Raw genomic sequence first — 20,247 nt, 5'->3', positions numbered from 1 at the left:
GCTGCGTCCCCTTCCTTCCCGCATCCCCCGCCCTCGTCGAAATATCCAAACAATTCACTGCAGTCTCTCGCTCTCTATTCATATAATGGAACTGTGAAAATCCATTAAAATACCACACAATCATGGTTGTGTGGGTGAAAATGCATACAAACACAACGAATGCACCACGAAACGAAATGCATATTTTTATTCACCTCGTGCTCTCACCATCAACGGACTGCGCCTGGGCCTCACTGCGCTGAGCTGGATTGCTGCGTACCTGTCGAGCTGCACTGGCCAAACTCTTCGCCCACCACAACCTCCAACTCCAACTCGATATAGCCCTTGTGTATTGTCCATCTGCAAACAGGTATTATGTACCTCAACACTCACCTTACCACCGTCGCCGTCACCGTCAACGCCACTCTCTGGCGTTCTCTCCTCGCATCTATCTGGGTATCTAATCAGTGTGGTTGGTGTCTTCTGTGGTAGATTTTACCTGAGAGCAGAATACAACCAGCAAAACAAATAATCACCACACCGATCTTGGCCAGCTATGGTATGGTCAACTGGATGTGCCCGCTTCAGTTCTTCGATCATACAGTTTCAATGTGGAGGGTCTTTTGTCGCTCGTGAATTATTCGATTTTTTTAACCATCAATTTTCTGCAAATCTTTCAAGTTTAACAGTTCGAATTCTGCATAAAAGTTTTTGCAAAGTCATAAATCAAAGAAAATTGCAAAGTCGATAAATGCAAAAATATTCTAAAAGTGTTTTTGAATCAAAAGTGATTCTTACCATTTTTGTTTTTCAAACAGGATTTCTTCGGATCTAGTGGAAATATATCGTAGAAGAAAAAGCCGTCGCGGTATTTCGTTGGGAATTTAATGAAATTTTCTATCAAATTGAGTTTTTTTTTTAAATTTTACTGAAGAAATATTTTTGAGTAAAGTGGATATAAGAAGAAATTAAAAAGAATACAAGAAGAAAAATCAAATTGGATAAATCCAAAACCAGTGAAATGATAATAAATGTATGTACGGAGAGTGCAGAAAACGAGTTCTCCCTGATTGTGTTTGTGTGAGCAAAGAAAATCCTTGTGTTGCTCTGTGATTCAAAAATAAAAGAAGCAAAAATATTTTCCATTTTCTTAACCCAAAATATTATCTAGTTTTTTCTTGTGAAAAAAATCAATTTTTCGATCTTTAAAAGGAATAAAAAAGTATTAAAAACCTCAACATACGGTCGTAAGTAATATAATTAATTCCAAAAGCCCTCCTCATCATCTTCTGTGCCGTCGTCGTCGTGGATAATGTTAAATCATATCAAATAAAATTTGCTAGTGTATACAATTTTCATTCGAAGAAAATCGAAAACTTTTAGCAAATTCGAAGATTCGTGTCGGTCGAGAAAATTGTTCGCGTTCGTAAATAAAGAATAAATACGAAGAAAAAGGGAAATAGATTTATAAATATTTTATCAAAGAGAAAATAAAATCCCTTTTCGTGTGTTTCTATAAAGAAATTGATATATTTTCCATTCAATTCTTTATATTATTGGATTACCTGTCATTGCCTTGTTTTATTTGTGGGATTATTCTGTATTTTTGTCGTCGTCTTTTCGTTATTATACCTGTTGGCTTCTTCACAGTTGGATACATATAAATATATACCTACATACGTATGTAACAAAAAGAAGTATTTTCCATCTACCTGATATAGCAGTTTTCTTTTGTGGATTATATAAAAAATAATATAAAAGGTGAGACAAATATTTCATAGACAGAAAAAAAAAGAAAATATCTATCCTAAGGGAAAATGTGTTTTTTTGGGGGCTTATAATAACTTAATTGAGGTGTAGAAAGGAGAATCAATTCAAGTTAGTTTTTGATCTAAAATACAAATATGGCAAGAAATACAAAACTTGTTATTTAAAGCCACTGAAAGAAAAACGATTGTCCTGATGGTTGAAACAAAAGAGTTGAGTTTCGAACTTGGGAATTGTAATTCATAAATTGTATCGTTTGATTCGGTTCATGTGAGCCTTTTGAAGTTCGTACGATTTAAGGAATTTAAAAGAATGTACACTTAAGTGGTGAAGTTTATTATAGGGTTACAATGGCTTAGAAGTAGCGCTTGAGTTTCGTATTAAAAAAAAACGCTTAAATTGTATTTGGGATGAGAAAAAAAGCTTGAATTGGATTGATGCTTATTTACTTATCTTGCTTCTTAAAAAAATATTAAGAATTTTTAAGAATGATACTTAAATAGGTTCATTGTAATCTTTAATTTTTTTTCAAATACAGATTAAATGTGTTGTGGTTGTTTGGGCTATAAATCACTCACAAAGTCCCAAATCCAAGTCACTAAAGCCTCACAAAATAATTTTTATTTTACTCAAAACTTGTCAGTTCTTTTTTCTGTGTTTTTCTTACATTGAAAGATTTCATGTAACTAGAAAAATTGAAGTCAAGAGACCATCTTTTGACTCTAAGTTTAAAGTCATTGTAATGGGTTCTATGAGTCGAATGCAAAACTTGATATAATTCTACAGGATTCATGGTCACTAGATTCTATATACTTCAATTGAAGAGAAAGTACGCCTTCGTATATTTCGAAAGCCTATTTTGTCTCATCATATCTCAAGAAAAACTGTTAAACAATTAGATTTTGTTTAACAGAAAATAAAATGAAAATATGCTAAAATTTCTTTAAAAAAAACTCATCAGATTATCAAGCCAAAAGTTCGTTGTTTTCCTTGCATGTTCTTAGAATACAAAATATATTGCCTTGAGAATAATTGTACTCAACCAAAACTGCCGTTATTAAAATCTGTTAAAATGTTTAAAAAAAAAATAAAAACCTACCAAAACTTATATTTAACATTTATTTAGCATTGTATTTAGAATAAAATGTCTTTAAAAAGAAAAAATGTGTTTGTGTTGATAAGAATTTACAGACAGTTGGTTATTTTCTTTACAAAACTAAATGAAGACCTTTTAAACATACTTTTAAAAGGTTGTTTAATGATAAATTGGTATATTAAAAAAGACATCAGGTGTGATTATTGAAACCAATATTTTATTTCTAATTTAACTTTTGTACGCTGTGTCCTCTTGCAACTGATACATTTCCTATTTAGTGATTGCTTTTTGGTGTTCTATTTTCACATTTGTGTATTTTTTATTTTTGGGTCAAAAAGGTCCTCCTCTTAACTCTAGCTTTTTTCTCAACTTTTATTTTTTAATATATAAATTACTGAAGTATATTTACTGTTGAAATGTAATTAAAATAATCATTTGTAACCGAAAAACCCAATCTCCTTCATTGCTTAAAATTACTTGTTTTAAATTTAAATTTCAAACTCTTTTAAAGGCTAATGAACTTTCATTCATAGATTTGCATTGGGTTAGTGTTTTTGTTTTTTAAACACAATGGACAAAAGAATTGGACAAATTTGTTCGCAGTTAACTAATAATAACAGCATAATTTTAAAATAAAACTCTTTCATTGCCACCGCAAGTTCATGGACTTAATTGATATTCCCGTTCATTAAATCATTAATGGTAGTTTTTAAGATGAACCGCAATTTCAAAGTTCAAAAAACCTTTTAAGCAAAAAAAAAGAAATAAGAAACATTATATCCGTTGAAATTACTTTTAAAGATTAGCTATGTATCTGCCTAATCTGTCTTAGTTTCTAATTGGACTTTAGAACTTTCACCTTTTGACCTAAAAAGATTACATGAACTTAACTGAATTTACACTTGAAACAAAAAAGCAATTAAAATTAATCTTAGTCACATGTATTTGATGATGCTTTGACTTTAATTCACACAAAAATCCCATAAAATTAGTAAAATAACAAACATAAAAATCAAGTTCGCAACTCAACTCTTTTGTTTTAAAAATTTGTTCTTTCATTTATTCTATAATTTTGATCCAATTAACACATTATATTATAACTTCAATGCACCCTCTTTTTCATAATAATTTTTTCTCACATATAATCCGTGCATTGTATATTCTAATTGAATATTACTAATCGACATGTTTTGTACTCATACAAGTGTACCAAGGGTATTATGTATACATTCCTAGCGCCTCTGAATTAAACATTTATTAAATTCTTTGAATTGTTAGTTGATTTTTTTTTGTACCTGATGTCTGAGGGTACTTATCTTCATCCTTTGTTATTATAAAGAAATATTTTTATTAATAAGATAATTAAAAGTCATTAAACTGAAAATTAAACTCTTGGAATTTTCATTTATGAATGCACAAGCTCACATGACTGTGACTGTAAATGCGTACGAGTAAATGAGAATGTTTTTTCTATGAAATTTTAAGAGATATCAAAAATTCATGCATAAATATAGATACATACTAATGTTAAGGGGGGTGAACAAAAAAGCACTTAGTAATAAAAGAAATTATAAAACCTATCTTAATTAATGGCAGTGTGGTTTTACGTTTCTAATTTAATATTCCTTTTTTGTTTCAAAATTGTTTTATTATATTCATAACATCAAAATCAAATGGGGTGGCGCAACAGTCCGTTGTGAACCAGGGCCTAGTGACTTACAACTCTCAACCATTCCTGTGTGCGAGTACTGTTGTGAGGAATGGAGGGGACCTACAATTTAAGGCCGAATCCGAACGGCTAATTTGAGAAAGCACTTTTTCATGACAAGAATTACTCTAGAAGGAATTGTCAATTCCTCGCAAGAGGCAGTACCCACGAAAATTAATTTTTTAAATTAAGGTGGCACAGGCAAGGATTGAACTCAAGATCCCTTGCATGACAGTCCAACGCACTAACCATCATGCCACGGGTACTACATATTCATAACATGGGTTAGTTAAAAGTATTAGTTTCAAAGCTAGTATACATTCATTATTATTTTTGTATTACTCTATGTTTTTAGTATCACCATTAATGTCAATTGAATATTTATTTGTCATTTGTACAATTGTGTTGATGGGGAATATTAAAATTATTCATTTGTAATAACGTAAATTATGATAAATTAAAGATCTTCACACACATAACTTATTTTTCTATACGATTGTGAAATTTAATATAGAAATGAAGTGTATGCTTAAAAGTAGATATTTACTTTGGCAGATAAGTAGCAGGTGTTTGTTTATTTAAATTTGATCTTTGTCGGTTAAAACTCTGAGGATAAAATGGTACTATGTTTTCTTGAAGATTATCAGTTAGAGCGGATGTTTAATTTTCAGTAGGAAATTCTCTCTTGTATCTTGACATTTGTTTGTGAATCAAAAAATTAAAATAACAAAAATTACTACAAGAAGGAATAGAAGCATCTGTTGTTCTATTTTTTAGTGTTATACAGTAAAGAATTGGATCAGAAATTCTTAGGATTTTTGAGATTTTAAGTAGTATTTTTTATAATAAAAATGTCACGAGACCACTTATAGAATTATAATATTTAATGGTTTATAGAGATGTTAAATGTATCATTTTAGAATAACTTTTATCGGACCACATTTTTTATATTTTGATTGTTCTTTAGCATTCAGGAAGAATATTTAACATCATAACATGAAATTTAGATTCTAAAATCATTATTTATTACATAGCTTGCAAACTAAGGTTTAAACTTTGTTAAACGATCATCAAAACAAGTCTGCCACTAGTTTTAGGTTAGTTTTAAAAATCTCTTAGATGGAGAAGTTTAAAAGGGTAATGTTGTCTCTGTGTATGGTCTTATATTATTTCATCACAACTTAAGTCTTAATGAATAAATCAATTTGCTTAAAATTAGGTTTGAACTATTTTTTTTAATAGAAATTTGCAAATTTAATACTTTTTGGTTTTAAGTATTTAAATGCATATAAATAATAGATATGATCCTAAAGTCTTTTAGAATACTGTCAGATTTCTAGGTTTCTGTGTATCGAATGCTTTGAAAATGTCTGTTAAAATTACTTATGAGAGTAGAACGTTTTGTAGAAAAAAAGCCAGTTTCACTTCAAATTTGATGTTAAGTAGAGAGTTTCTATTTTTAGCGGCACAACAAGATTGTGAAAAACTTTACCCTACTTTGTTTTTCCCTTCTATTTTATATATCCCAAACTTTAAGACTATGGTGCATTAATGTTTCTTCTTAAATTATTTCCTATTTTCCTAACTCTCTTACTGTGATTTGACATTAAACAATGGTTCTCATAACCCTTTTGAAAACAAAAGAATGAACATTGTGTCGCATTTACGATTTTTTACTTAAGTATTGAGTTTTTCGCAGTTCCAAAAAAACGTAGCTTATTTATTTATTGATTTAATATTCTAAAGCTCTTAAGTAGGTACATTGAATTATGTTTACTATTACGAGGGTTGCTACTTATATTTCTGGCCTTATAATGAAAAAACAAAGAATGACGATTAAAATTGGTTTTATTGTTTTTCAAATTGTTCTCCATGAAGAGCAATTTTCGTAGCACTTTTTCCACTCCGATTGAGGTACCTCCAAAACATAGTTGTTGAATGCATCAACGGCGAATTAAAAGAAGTCATTGATTGCCAAATCAAAACTATACGGTGGATGACTCTATAATTCGATGTTTTGGCTGGTCAAAAATTTCTTTGTTTCAGCCGATGTGTGAGAGCTTGCATTGTCATGATAAAGAATGATTCGCCTCTTCTTCTGATTTTCGAATTTCTCCAATGACTTCTATCAAAAAATTGACATATACCATTCAGAATTGACCAACTTAAATTGCTCGTTACTGTCGATACGTGAACGGTAATGCCGAAGAAACTGACAACCATTTGCTTCGATGTGCTTCTTCTGCGAACAACTTTTGTTGGATTTGGATCATCTTGGAAGACCCATACAGTTGATTGCTGTTTTGTTTCGGGCTCATGCGCATAGATCCATGATTCTTCAACTGCGCAGATATTATACACAGTCTTTGATGCACCTTGACCGTATTTTTCTCCATTTCCTTGCACTAATCGACACGAGCCTTCTTTTGAGCGTTTGTCAGATTATGTGGGATCCAACGCGAACAAATTTTTTCACGGCCAAATGTTCATGTAATATCTTATTGATGCTAGTCATACTAAAGCCTAAAGATGACTATATGTCACCATATGTAACATGTTGATCTTGCTTTATCAGTTCATGCACAGCATATATATTTTGTGGCACAACAACCGATTTCGGACGACTATGATTGAATTCGTCGCTGTAGAAAGAATTAAATTCATCCCTTTACTCTTGTTGAGATAATCTACGTCAAAAGTTATGAAAAATAATCACACGAAAATGTTCACGAGTTAACTCCAGTTTTTGCCCGAGATGCATTTTTCAAGTAACTGTCAACAACACAAATAGCACTTAAACGAAACATGTTTCGTAGAAGGTTATGATTAAAAATTTCCATAAAATGTCCAAAAAAAATGTCAGATGGTGCCTGCCAAAACTTACTTTTACCTAGGCTAGAAATATAAGTAGCAACCCTTGCTATTTATATACAATAATTTGTTCACAAAAGTGAATCGATTGCAAACAAGATAAACAAAATTGGTCTTATAACACTTTCTTGTGGTATCCCAGCAACTTTTGTTTGTAAATTGAAAAAGTCCCTGTAACTTATCTGGTATAAAAGCTTGTAAGAGTGTGTTCTTGAAATATGAATACTACTCCTCTCATTTTTTGCATTTGTGAAAACTTAGTAATGTAATATTTAAGAATGTTATTAAAGTTGAAGATGATGTTCAATAAACATTAGACGAAACATCGAATAAGTCGTAACATATTAAATGTGGCAGTCCACGATTTCAAAATCAGCAGAAGAAATATGAGCTTATCAATTTAAATATCGTATAATATTCGGCGTAGGAACTGGAGTTAAGATCCAACTAATCATATAAGAATTGTCAATTTCCATCGATTTCTCTAACCACACTTTTTTCTACCATAAAATTTACAAATACGAAAATTAATTGTGAAACATTACACCAAAATGTGTTAATTTTTAATATTTGAATAAAATCAATTAAGCAGGGTTTCCCACACTTACCGCCATAGAAGACTTCTTTTTTAGAGTTACGAAAACGTATTCATATGATTTGCTTTAACTGCTTGTTACCTTAACAAATTGCAACCGAGATTTGATGTTCGTGTTTCATGTAAACAAGACTATGTAAACGTTTACGCTGCTCACAAAACTTATTTTAAATTTAAATTCAAATAAATTTTTTAATTTTACGACTGTTATTTCTCCTGTAACTACCATTACTTCAAAAAACAAACATGTTAGGACATTTTAATAATATAAACCCATTTTGTTTGTTGAATTAATAACTTTTTTTTACACACCGACAATTAGAAAATTAAAAATATTTATTTATTGTGCAAATATGCACCAAAAGCCTCTTTTTCGAAATTGGTACCAATTTAATTAAAATCGGTTTTAAGTTTCATTTTGACCAAGTTTGTAGCTTATATATAAAAGGCACCTTTTTTGAAACTGAATAATTATTTAAAAATTACATATTTAAATACCTTAACTGGAATCACTTTGGCCATGCTTTAATACCATTTTTAAATATTATTCACCATAACAAGAGTCACACTTTAAATCGCTCTAATAGCTAATATCTCAAACATAATACAAATTTATTAAGAAACAAACCAAACAAAAACAACAACACAAAATACATTGAGGCCAAAACCAGTGTTGTATAACGATTTTTCTCACATTTTTCATGCTCGAGATCATTTCAATAAAAATACAATCCATACAAAGACATTGTTGCCACTTAAAAAAAAAAGTATTTATTATATATGTCAACCTACAAAGAAGACAACAACCCATCATCATTATGCAGACTTTTAGCAAAGAGTTAAAAATCATGAAATACATTCAAAATTAAATGCCAACTATGGTTATTACCACTTTCAATTCATACTGTGTGAAGTTAGCAAATTATGCACAAAATAAATCATTATATTGAATAAATACACTACCAGTAGCCAAATGTATTCCGACAAGCAATAAAACATTTATTCAAAAATCACATAGTAATAAAAATGAATTAAAAAATGTATTTTAGTAAAAAAACACCGCCATTTAACAAAAAAATAAAAGAAATAATTAATTCAATTGTTTTTTTATATAAAAATAAACTAATTTTATAAAAATAATTTTAATGAAATAAAATTGATTTTTGCATTTAAATTGTCAAAATATTCAAAATAAATGTTTAATTTTCATTCTCACGAATTTTATAATAAAACTAAAAGCTTCTTCTTGAATAAATAATTTTTGAATGCGAAATTTTTTAGAGTTTGGGCTATGAAAAAAAAATGGTTATGAAATATCTGACAAAGTTTAATTATTCATTTGATGCTAGATTAACAGTTAGATAATTACCCTTTTTAAGCTACCTCACGTCCCATAAAGAATAACAAAATATTTACTACTTGAAAAATGTATTTTACTGCTGGATGGGATACACAAGTGAAGAAAAATAAAAAATAACCACAAGACTATGCGAGAGTATTTGATTTTCACACGAGTGTAACTAATTAATTCTTGTATACAGTTTATCACCATCTTATGCTTCTCCAAGCATGCCTAAACTATGAAGATACAAATTCATACATCTCTTCTTAACTCATTACCAGCTATTGTACTTAAGAGACTTTATGGTACTTGTATCTTTATGGTTAACTGAGAAGAAGAAACAGAATACAATGAAAAAACCATCTCTATTTGTTGTTAAGTTTTTCTTGCAGAATACCAAATTGGATGTTAAATGGTTTATCCATCCGTATACACAAACAAAATACAACACACTGCACATAACATTTCATCAGGTTTCCAAAAAGAGACGAGCCAATTGATCATCATCAAGCATAAAAAGAAGTTGGCTGCTATACTTTATAAGGATTAAACATCATGTTGTTTATGGTTCTTTTGCGAGCTCATTTAGAATTCAAATTCGTTATCTTGTCTCCTGTTTTGCATGATGGCGATGGTCTTTTACTTTATGTTTGTTCTTGTTTCAATCCAAAAAAAATACAGGGGGTGTTGAATAGTAAAAACATGCATATACTGCGAGAAGAACTAAACCAAACAAAAGAGCTGAGAAGCGAACTCGAAAAAAACAATATAACAAGCAAGACATTCCGACTTCGTGACACGGTAGCTGGCGGCGGCATTGTTTTCTTGTTCTATTATTTATTGTATACACTATGTTAAAGGAAAGCAAAAGTTCTTCTAGCACTTAACATAAAAGCATTACAACAACAAGAACAGCAACAACGATCACTAAACAATTACAAGAACTACCAACAAGAACACTCGCTCGCTTAACAACATAGCAGCTTCAGAAGCTGCTGCAGCTCAAAAAACTTAAAAAAAAAACAAATAAAAATACTTAAACTATTGTGTATTTATGTCACGAAATTTTAATTTCTACTACTTTTGTACCCCATAAATCGTGTGTATTGCAAATGAGGGCGAAAGAGGCGAGTGACTTTACGGCGGCGGCGGAGCAGAGAGTTTCTATATACCTGTACAGTACCTGCGACTTTGACATCGATGGTACGACTTGTATATATACAAAACATTTGCCGCTATTGTCGTGTGTCAGTTAGTTTTAGCACAAAAATAGATCGTTAAATGACGATAAAACCCCCAACAGAACTTAACTGAGCGGCACTTGTGTATAATTCAATAATCTTTATGTCATCTGACAGCTTGTCTACTCTTTGCGCCACCATACACTATACCGAATGCTCAACTCATGTAATAATTCAATTTAATTGTTATTTTTATTCATTATTTTGTTGGTTTTGTTATTCTCCAAAGATCACGCTACTCTACTCACTATATAAAGCTTCCAAGTCGCAGAAGTAGGATTATAGGAAGTAAAATAAATTGGCTTTAAAAATTTAAATTTTCATCTTAAAAGTGTGTTGACCATTTTGAGAACATCATTTTTATAGCTCTAAGATGCTTAGATGGTATGAATGTTTTCTAGTTTTTGTTTGGTATCAACTTTATTTTCTTTTTTTCACATCACCTTAATCTGTGTTTTTGAATAAAAAATAGGTTTAGCTATTATTTTTGATGTGTGGACCTCTTTTATTTGACATTTATTTTTATTACCATCTTTTGTTTTGAAGAATCACCATCGTCGCGTCGTCCATGAGGTTTAAGAAAAAAATCTATAAATCAGAGGACAGTGGTGTCATAGGAGTAGGTACCTAATTTTAGTATTATTTTTTGTATAAATTCTGAACCAAAAAGCTTTAATCTGTGTTGAATGATTAGGAAGCAGAAAGAAGCTTACATGAAATTCCTCCCACTGTAATTGCTCTAAGATTTGATGAAACCACTTTTTTCGTCTAATCGTTCCTTTTCCTTTGTTTGTTTCATTGTATGTGTATGTGCAATTAAGTCTCCATATTTTGATGATTACATCTTCCTTTGGCTAAAATATAATTTTATAAATTATTATGATGATGATAGAAGATGATGTTGATGGAAACAGCCTCAACAACAGCGCAACACAAGAAAAACGAAAATAAATAGGTTTACCATTTGGAAAGGAAAATTGTTTTTTTTTTAGGAGGCATTGTGCGTATAACTACCTATATAGTAAATATATATATGGATATATTATATAAAATAGCTGCGTGTGTGGTCTGGTTTTTGGTTCGTGATCTAAGTACCTAGGAAGATGTTGTTTGGAGAGTTTGAAGTTGAGCAATTTAAATGACATTAGCTGATCTTGATGTTATACCAACAACAAAAGGCAGCAGCTGAAAAGCTAAACATCAAAAATATTATAAATATGAAGATGAAATAGAGAAGATATTGCATTTGTATAATAATAATAATACCCTATGAATGTAATGCTTTTTCTTATGTTTGTGAATTAATTTATGTTACTATCTTAAAATTATACCGGAAGATGTGTAATGGAAATGGAAAAACAGGAATGAAAATAATGACACGCATTACGGAGAAAGCTTGGAAGGTATGTTAGGATATTTCGAAATTAAGCAAAAAATTTGAAGAAGGCTTAAAAATTAAATTAGATGAATAAGTAGATATTGGCTTTAAAGGACTCGGAATATTTATTGCGGTAGAGAAGTAACATTGAGACTTATCTTTTGAGTTGCTGATGGCTTTGCTAATCGTTAGGGTATTAAGTCTGATATCAAACATACATGGGAAGGGATATACAAATAGACAGACAACTTTTACTAACGCAGTAGTATTTCATGATTCTCGAATTGGAGTATTAAATGGATTTTGTAGGTCATTAAAATATTCTTTCAAAAATACGATTCCCACTGGACAAGCTTCACTTCTGTATCATAATTCAGCTGAACAGTGTTATGAAATGTCACGGTATTTTTAACACTCCATTGGTCTGTTCTAGACGTTTATGTTTGTTTTGCATATGATTTTTCTTAAACCTTGTTCAAACTTAAATTGACCGTAAATGAAATGTTTAAGTAATGTTGTAAAGATGCACTTATTGGCCACGACATTTTTAAAACTAAAAATTGAAATAAATCACAAAATATTGTCAATATTCGGTATGAAACAATTCAAATTTAAAACTGTAATAAATTGAATATATTGTTTTCTACACTCAATCGGGCCTTAACCACGTGACTGTGGAACTTTATTCGTTCCTTCATAATTCACACATTTATAAAAACACAAGTAACTCTATAAATATTGAAAGCAAATAATGTATTTTTGTTTAATCGCGTCTATTTTGAGGTTTCAGAAACCTACTGTTTATTTGCATGATTTCTGGTTATTGCTACATCACTGTTTCTCTCAAAGACGTACCTAATTCAACACTTTTTTTCATTTCTAGATAAAAAAAACTCAAGAACTTTATTAACTAAGTTCCTAATTTTAGAAGCATTTTGATTTATTTATAGACAAAACAAAACTCCAACAAATCTATTAAATTAATTTTATGATCTAAGATATAACCAATCAGAACGAGTTTATTATATACTAAATAATTCAAAAATAAGATATTAACTTTTGTCTTTCTAATTTACCGTTATATTCAACTATATAAATCATTTTACATAAATACACTCTCATATATAGTATGATGACGATTAAAAAAATATTTCTGATATTTTACGACCATAATCTACATAATTTTCTTCCATATATTTTCGTTTTGTGGTTGTTGGTGTTGTCTTGAGAGTTCTAAGGCGTCTTCATCACAAATCATAACCTATAAAATTACAAGACACAGAGAGGACTAAGGTATATCTTGAGGAAAGTTGTTCTTTCTTTTTTGTTCCTTTATAATTGAGATCAATTTTCCCACTCATCATCGTAGCTTTGGTAGTAAAGCATATTTTTTGATGAAGGTGTATAGATTTTCATCGGTTTAGTTTTTTCTAAGAATTATTAAGAATAATCTCCACCTCACACCCTACTTTTTGAACACTCAACGCATCAATATGTTATATCTTTCTTTTTTTTAAATATATTTTTAACTCTTAATAAATGAACAAGAACTTGTGTTACCTCATTAGCGCAGTAACTCGTAGTTTTATTGGCTCATTTGCTTGCTTTGAATTTAATTATTTTTTCCCTATTAATAACAACTTATTTCAACACCAAACCAACCTAAAGGAAGATTAAGTTTAAAAATAAAAATATTATTCAAATAAAAAATAACAACACCACTTCTTCACTCTCTGTGATGATGATGATGATGGAGCTTATCAAAAAATTTTCGCTGTTTTTGTCACGTTCGATGATGGAATTCACCTTGGGGATTGCACTCTCTGTCTCTCTTCATCACGTCTCTTCATAACTATAATACACCATGTGGCTTTAGTTCGCTGAAGGTTTGCTGATGCTGGGTATACTTAGGAAGATCCAAATGAATTCAAAATCCGGATGAAGATAAGGAAAAATTCTCCAGCCACAGGCAGCAGCACTTCGTATATATGTATGTACATAACGATACGCTCAAGAAGTCTCAGACATGAGAACATGGCACAGGTTGACTTGACTCATCCGATCGCCTCTGCGCGCCTGTCTGAATAAGAGATAATAAAGCCACAGAATGATGCAGGAAAATTGACAAAAAGACGAATTAAAAGAAGAATAAACCATCGATGGAACATCGCACGTCGATTAAAGTCGTGAAATTCTTATTAGTAATAATTACAAGAAAAAGGATGACTGTGTTATCGGTCTTAACACCTTTTCCTATATAGGTAAGGTTCGGAGTGGAGTCGAGTGCGAATCAACACCCAAGATCTACGGTACAACTTTTTTCTATGACGGATGTCAGTGGTCGGTGGTGGTGTGATAAGATTTCGGTGGTTGTTCTTATGCATCTAATTAGAGAAATTCAAAGACTATTTTTAGAAAAAAGCCCAAGTGTCAGTTTAATCGATAAGGTTTTTTGAAGAGCTGTCAATCATTTCTTGGTTGCATTTTTTGCAGTGGGATAGGTTTGCTTTTACGGTTCCTAATTAGTTGAAGAAATGCACCATCATATTTTTTCTTATCGTCTGTGGGTAGTATCTGTCTTTGTCTGTTTGTTTTTTCTCCCGCTGCAGTCTCGCTGCGCTGCTGGGATGCTCCAAAACAAAAACAAAAACTGGTTCAAACCTCTGCGGAAAACCAGATTTGAATTTTTTTGATTCCGACAAGTCGTCAAATATTCAGACACATTCATGTCAGAAACTCGTCTTCATCATCATCATCTCTCTATGGGTACGGGTATATACGAGACAAGAGCAAGAAAGCATCACACCACACAAATTCTTCCTCATTTCCTGAGTGCCATCATCATCGTGCGTCCAACGTCTTCTTCGTCGTCGTCATCGTCATCGAAGAAACCCCAGTCCAGGTATCTAGCTAGCTTTGCGTCTGCATCTCACATTTCTTGATTTTCATAATTCCGGCAAATCATCTTTTTCCCCCAATTCTTCTGAGACTGATGCTTTTGGCCATATGCAGAGATACACTAGGTGCCATAGTGCCAGTTGTTGTTCTCAGTGCCAGTGCCAGTGCTAGTGCCACAGCTCGTACCAGGGCGAAGAAGAAATGTCCATCAAGCTGAAGCACCACCAGGATCCAAGTTCGTCTTGGTCGTCATGGCCGTCAGTCGTAGTAGTCATCATCTTCGTCGTTGTCTACGCTCTTCTGATGCACATCACGCAACAACAACACAGAAAGTTAACAAACAAAACGAATGCAACAACCAAACCAACTAAAAAAATCGATTTAATTAATTCTTCTCACATTAGGAGTGAATAATTACATGGAAATCTACCACCATTCTCCACCATCACAGAGCACATCAGCATAGAGTACTGTAGGTATCACCGAACAGCACCATCACCACCACCGTCCCAATACTAGACATTTTATTTTTCTGTGGAGCGCACCGGAATGGCAACGGCGGCGGGCTTGAGATGTTCTTAATCTCTTTTACACTGAGAAATTCAATATAGCTTTGCATATGACTTTGGTATAAAGTTGGTGTTTGGAGTCTCATACACCTACCCAGAGACGGTTATGACTTGTTTTAATGAATGTGGTTGATGGCGGTGGTTTGCGGTGTTAGAATCTGAGAATATGTCCACATTGTACATCGGCATTAGATGTTGGTGCTTCTTTTTTTCTTCTAAAGAAGAAATATGCAACGACAGCGATGTTGGAACTTTGAGTATTATGTGTGATGCAGAGGTTTGCGTATATATAAAACACCTTTAACAGCAACGATGAGCAGACAATCCACGTGAAAGGCTGTCAAGCTGCATCATCATGTCAAATCCTACGGATTAGATGTCATCATTACGATTTTTACCAATTGACGAACAAATAATATATAGTTACCCTGCTTCCAGCTATATAATTACATACTCTAATGAAGAGTAAGAATCATACTCTGAAGCGATGAGTCTTTTCGTTGTGTAGTTTCTGAATATAAGTTATGGGTCTATCTCAGGAAATTCAACGCTTGATTAGTGTTAGTTGAGCTTTAATGCAATGAGCTGATACAATGCATATTAAATATATGTTTTATTGTTTTTAATAATTGGGTATGCACCCAACATGGCGGCAAATCTAAAGGAAGGACCACATAGTACATAAATATTTAAAAACAAAGAGTGCAGTTTTAGAATGTTGGTATTTTGGGTTTCCTGCATTCCGGAAAAGCTCATGTCTATACAGACAAGCCCGCTTCAATTGACGAATTGGAAGACAACAATGAATCATTTATTCGTGAGATACCGGCAAAAATGTTGGAAAGAGTATACCAAAATTGGACTAAGTGGATGGACCATTTGAGGCGCAGTCAAGTACAAAATTTGGATGAAATAATCTTCAAACATTAAATTATATGGTCCGTACTATCGATTCAAATAAAGATTTCATGTATTTTTTTGAATATTATGTGTTTTTCGTTTAAACAATTCTATAGCTTTTCAAAAATCACCCTTTATATATGTTAGTAAAACTTGACTAAGCCATTTTTCAAACACATTGAACAGGCTCCTCACCCAATATAGGAAGATGCTATATTTCTTTCAAATGTTGACAAAAGTCAATTTTACTTTGACGTTTGTCAAGTAAATAGAAAAAGCACATTAAGAGGATTTGTAAGTGAACTAACTCTTAAATATTGTTTTGGTGAATATTTCTTTACCATGGAGGTGACAACTTTTTGCTTGCGATAAGTTAAGACTTTTGTGTCACCTTCTATAAAATTTACTTTTTTACCACAATGCTCCAACGGCCTTACGTTGATCATAATCCCTTAGATCTCAGAAACTCTAAACATCATTATCAAACAACCATCATAATGATCCTTATTTCTAAGTAGACGACTGAAAAAGACAACTTGAAGAAAAGACTCAAAGAGAAAAAGGAAAAAGTAAGCAGTCTTCTTGGTGTGGGGGTTCCAATTTCAACTTCCACATGTATTTCTTTTTTTTTCACTGGATATGCATAAGCAACAGTTATTCAAAATCATATTATTTCCTTTTGGGTAACTGTTTCATGCAACACTCATGCAACAATCCACCATTAGTCGACTCAACAGAAGACGAAAAAAATAACGACATTGACGATGATGCTGACTAATGAAACCATGTTGATGGAATGAAATACAAATATGTGTATATAACGTCCAAAGAATTCCAAAATATTTTTTTTTATGTTTGAAACCTTTACAAAAACAAACTAAATAAAAAAGAACAAGATTCGAAAGGTAAAGAGAAGATTTACTCATAATTTATCATTCCTATTGGGGGCTTGTCGTTTTTTCGGGTTTGAATAAAATCTGAAGGATTCTTTTTGGCGAGATGGACAAGTAGGTATAAAAATAAACTTTACCGTTAACTGATTGACAGAACGTAAGAAATAAAAAAGGTCTGAAAGATGTAGTGTAGGTTTATACTTAATCTATTGAAACACACTTATTTTGTCTTGGTTCAATTCAAAAGGTCCAAGGGTCCTTGTTATTAGCAGAAATTTTATTTGAAATATCAATTTTAAGACAATTTCTGTACCTGGCATAGAAGAACACACACTTTTAAAATCTTACTCATGAGTATTGAAACTTAAAATAATAGAATTTGTCATGGAAATACTAAAATTGAAAAATACATTCCTCGGAAATAAGATTTCTAGAGGATGTTTGCGGTTTCTTCAGGTAAAATTCTTAATTTCATTGACCAGTGGAAAAATTGTATTGATATTGATGTTGATACCGAACACAAGAAGGTTTATTTCAGTTTTTAGTGTCAATTAGAGGTTAGCTATTTCACTGTTTTTGCAAAATAGTAAAATAAAAAAATAGTCAAAAACAGGACATTTAGAATACCATATATTATTTTCGAAAACGGTGGTTATTGTTAAAAAACTTATGGAAACCCTCAATAACATCTTGAATAATGGAAGCGTGCTGGATGAATTTAAACACGCGATATTATTCCCAATCCATAAAAAAGGAGATTTATAAGATCTAGACAACTATCGAGAAACTGTTCTTTAATTATCTTATGAAGTTTTAAGGAATCGCTTAACAGTTTGCAATAAGCGAAGTGGATATTTAACAAACAATAACATTTTTGTCCTAAAAAGCATTGTGAAAACACTCTTGCAGCAGAAAAAGAAGCCGTATCTCCTATTCATAGATTTGAACTCCTTGAAATTACTAAGATTTTATGTCAAAAGATGTTTTTAACTAAAGAAAAATACGTCAAATTGTATGGTGATCATTCAAACTAGACTGTCTCCGCTCTTTTTTAAAACGATTAAGCTACATAATGAATATCTTTTGAAAGTTTTTAGCATGTCCTATCAATTATTGCCAAAAGTTATAGCTCTGTATATTATTCAAAAGGAGAGTCTTTGGTTCGAGAAATAAAAGGAATTTTACCCTCAACGAGCAGTCATGCAATAAAAGAGATGTCAGAAATGCACTCTATGATCTCATTGCCAAATTAGACAAAAAATCAGGCTTGAATGTATCCGTCAAGCGATTTTATCTGTACATAAAGCCACATATGTATTTCTTTTAATCTTTAAAACATCATTTACAGTGAATGAATTATGTCAATTGCTAAAATATTTTTGCATCTAAATAATTGTTAATCGATATTTTGAAAATGAAATAAATCTAAAACAATCTAATTTCAATCTGTCAATTTTTGAGTCCTAATTTATTTTACTTTAATTAAACTTCGTGTTGTCCTTAAATGGTTTGGTAAAGTGAGTTTGATATGTTGAGCGTTTTTCAGAATTTAAAAATTTGACGTTTATTTCATAACTTTATTTTAAGACGTATTTTATTATTATTAAATAAATCCCTATAAAATTTGACAAAATTGAAGTATAAAGATTTTTAATTTGAATAATTCCATAAGTTTTTAGCCAAATTTAACAAATGAGCAAGATTTTGTATGTAATTATTTTCAATTCTATACACGATCCCATTTGTTCAAACTTTGCCTTTTAAAGCACCCCACAGATAAAGGCCGTTGAAAAAAACAAGCAGATAGCTTTAAATCCGCATTTTTGAGACATCTAATTATTGGAACTTGGTCGTAGTGCAACGCTATGAGCAATGGTTTTTAATAAAGAATCTGTGGGTTCTGTGTCTTCCAAATTCGTCAATTTTATTTATTAAGGCCCATCAAGAGGAAAAAGTTAGAATGTTCGTCATTGAAATTTTGTCCCAAAAACCGTCAATACAATTTTATCCTAAAAATTAGGGTTTGAATAGGTCATTAAAATGACAGAATTGCATTGAAAAAATGTATTTATTTGTAAAAATCGCCAAAAAATGGTGGAGTTATATTAATGTTAAATAGGGTACATCCAGATGTGGGACAGTTCTTCATCATAAATGTCCAAAAAGTAATTTAAAACTTTAAAAAAAGGTTGAGAAAACTATTCCAGTTAAAAATCACGTGTGTTCACAATGAGCGAACTGAAATATTTGTCTGGTAATTAAATTGTTATCAAAATGAATTGAAAGTAGGTTACAACTTACGACTTATGTTGACAACTTTTTTGTTTATTATCAAATACGTAAAACTCTAATTCGAAATAAAAGCAAAAACTTATTTCATAATTTACCTAGAAGAACAAAACAGCTACCATCCACATCTTCCCAAATATAGAAACACCTTCTTTTAACTTCGGCCCAATCCATATAACAGGTCACCAAAAATATAGAATCATTATACAACAACAAAACAACGTATAGAGGAAAAAAAAGTAAGAAATAAAAATACTCGTCCAAAAAAAAAGAAGACATCTCAACAGAAAGTATAGCAACAACAACACCGGTGGCAGCGGCGGCGTTCAATGACGGGTGAACGGCGGCGGCTAGTGCGGTGGCAGTGATGGCAGCAGCGCGGCAATGTGTTACGCACAGTGTGTGTGGATTTAGAAGAATTCACCACCAAATACCTGTTTCTGCGGGATGGTATTTCTTTTTATTACCTTATTCCATTCCATTTTGTTTAAGCCCAAGATCGCTCTTGTGCTGTGTTGTGTTGTATTTTTATTTGTTGTTGTTTTTCCTTAACGTTTTTAACTCTTTGTATATTAATGTTGTGCGCCGCACACTCTATAGTGTCCTCCGCGTGGTTCAAGAGGCTAACTTACTTCGTATATGCTGTTTCTCTTTACTATACTTTAACACTTACACTACTATACTACTATGAGACTACTGATGTAAATGTTGTTGTTTAAGT

General features: G+C 31.5%; 1 protein-coding gene across 1 annotated transcript in view; it reads left to right on the top strand.

The window, feature by feature from the left end:
- Positions 1 to 588: 588 nt before the first annotated feature.
- The window catches only part of LOC129952828 (protein dachsous), a 232,028-nt gene continuing 212,369 nt past the window's right edge, over positions 589 to 20,247 (top strand). Inside the window, exon 1 of the mRNA XM_056065679.1 lies at positions 589 to 1,740. The gene's annotated coding sequence lies outside the window, so the exon portion shown is untranslated. The remainder of the gene's footprint in view (positions 1,741 to 20,247) is intronic.

Source organism: Eupeodes corollae, chromosome 3, assembly GCF_945859685.1.
Source record: "Eupeodes corollae chromosome 3, idEupCoro1.1, whole genome shotgun sequence".
Lineage (NCBI taxonomy): Eukaryota > Metazoa > Arthropoda > Insecta > Diptera > Syrphidae > Eupeodes > Eupeodes corollae.
Note: the sequence above shows the minus strand (reverse complement) of the source record. Positions and strands in the feature narration are given on the sequence as shown.